This window comes from Lutra lutra, chromosome 2 (genome assembly GCF_902655055.1).
Source record: "Lutra lutra chromosome 2, mLutLut1.2, whole genome shotgun sequence".
Classification (NCBI taxonomy): domain Eukaryota; kingdom Metazoa; phylum Chordata; class Mammalia; order Carnivora; family Mustelidae; genus Lutra; species Lutra lutra.
In genome coordinates this window covers 164,857,182-164,859,686 of record NC_062279.1, presented here as the reverse complement: position 1 = coordinate 164,859,686, position 2,505 = coordinate 164,857,182, and positions in this window count along the sequence as shown.

The window sequence follows — 2,505 nt, the reverse complement described above, 5'->3', positions numbered from 1 at the left end:
CTACATAGTGTATGATTCCAACTGCATGACTGGCATTCTCGAAAAGGCAAAACTATGGAGGCAATAAAAAGGTCAGTGGTTCCCATGGTTAAGTAGACGGAAGGGATGAAGAGGGAGAGCAGAAGATTTTTAGGACTGTGAAAACATTCTGTATGATACTATAATAATGGATCCATGTCATTACAATTTTGAACAAGTATATTTACACAAAGAATGAGCCGTAAAGCAAATTGTGAATTCTTGGTAATCGTGTGTCAATGGAGGTTCATCAGTCGTAACAAATGTATTGCCCTGGTGTAGGATGTTGATAGTGGGCGAGATTGTGCCTGAGTCCTGGCAGAGGTTATATGTGAAATTTATGTACCTTCTACTCAATTTCATTGTGTATCTCTGCTGCTTTAAAAAGTCTATTTAAGAAATTAACACAAAAAGTAAAAAAGTGGTAGTGTCTGTGCCTTTTGGACGGGGACCTTGATGTCCAGTTCGCCACATTCCAACATTCCTTATTATCCTGGGCACTGAGGCTGAACATCGAATGCCATCAGTCCACCTAATTCTCTTAAGGGATCTATACGATATCTGTAGGTAATTACATTTGCATAACTAAGAATAGGAAAACAAGTGTGTCCCATATACTAACTCTACTTGTGCTTTTCCCATTCATTAGATGCATTATCAATTGACACTTTCTTCACTTATGCTAAGAGATCCTTATACTATTCTATTTATTGTGCTTTATTATAATTCATGTTTATATGAAAACTTACAGTTTTCTATGTGCTACAGTGTTTCAGTGTAGAATCTTTCACTTTTTCTTATTCTTGATGTTTTAGTCTTCCAAGATGAAGTTAATTTTAAATGTGACCTCGAACTATATAATCCTTCTTATTTTTTGACATTCTTCATAGATATGTCTAATATTGAAAATTCAGTTATTATTTTGACAGTCAAGAGTATTTTTTGATGATCTAAATGATCAAACATAAGTACAGCAAATCCGTTGTTTAGGGTTAACAAATTGTGGCCAGGATCAAAGACCTGGGCTCAAACCTAAAATTCTGAGGTCAGAATTTCACTATAATGGAAGGTAAAATGAAGATTTACTGCATTACAAAAGAACAATCTGTTCTTCTCAATTTTCTCTAATTGATTAAATAATGAGCCATATGGTGCTTCTTATTATGAAGGATTTTATGAAATATTTTCTTTCTTGTTTAGGAGAGGAAAAAGAGGAGAAAATCTTTACGAATATGAATGTAATTAAGATGAAGCATATCATTACATTGCACTTATTTTGCATTTTGCTATAATCTTAAACATATCAATTAAATATTAACCTAACACATAAATAGCTTTGTCTTAATAGGCAATGGACTATAATTATAACATAATTTGCATACAAACATGAATTATGGAATGGTAACTACGAATCTAATCTATCCATTAGTGACTCTGATAATCACTGATGTCAAATATTAGTAGTATTTTTTAAATTAGCTTTTCAAAAGGGAAATTATTAAAAATATTATTATTACTACTACTTCACTACTGCTACCCTGACTTCTTTTTTTCACTAACAGCTATATTACATTATGTTCCAAGATTGATGTAAAAAGTTTTATAAATATTATCTAATGTGCCTGCAAACTGGAGTGATATGTCATGTTTGAAAAAGTTGCCTGTCACACAAATTAGGGTTAAAGCTAAAATTTGCTAAGGGTTTTATCATATGATTTTTAAAAAGATTTTCAAGATATGAGCAGATTGTTTAGATTCTTCAAGGTTTTTATATTTAAAAACTGCACTAGAATATATTCTAGGCATGAGATCATGACTCTAACCTAGGAAAAAAAGGCTAAATTGTAGTTAACTTTTTTAAAATGGCAGATCACATAATTTCCTCAATCATTTTAATTGTGTCATGGTTTTTTGAAATATTCACTCCCAACTGTACTTTAGTGGGCACACTTGTAAAGTGATCAAATAAACAAAGGTAAAGTTTTGCCTATTTTCAGAGATTAAACTCTTAAATTCTATCCTTTAGATCAAAGTTCCCAAGGACAATCTTGTTGCATATGCAAAACTGTTTTCTTACGGGAAATAAAAAGAAAGTGACAAAAAGAGATTACTTTGAAGACTTCACCCATATGTGTAACTTGCATTTGAGTTCTTACTTCCTTTGCACGTCTAAAAGTTTATAAGAACCGATATATTATGAAGCAATCCTTTTGGGAGATAAGTAAATCCTCTAGCTCAGCACAACCCCAGTGAAAATTCTGGACTGTTAGATATATACGATTCTTTTGTTCTTTCTTCTCAGCAGTTATCCCTACTGATACAGTCAGTGTTTCATCTCAGCATGAAACAACATCAGATAACACTGCACTCTGAAAAGTAGATAAAATGAGGACTCTCAAATGAGAATGAATTAGAAATGTCCCCACAGTAGCGGCAAGGACTTAAAAACATGAAACTGACAAATGTACTACAGAGAGGGTTTACAAA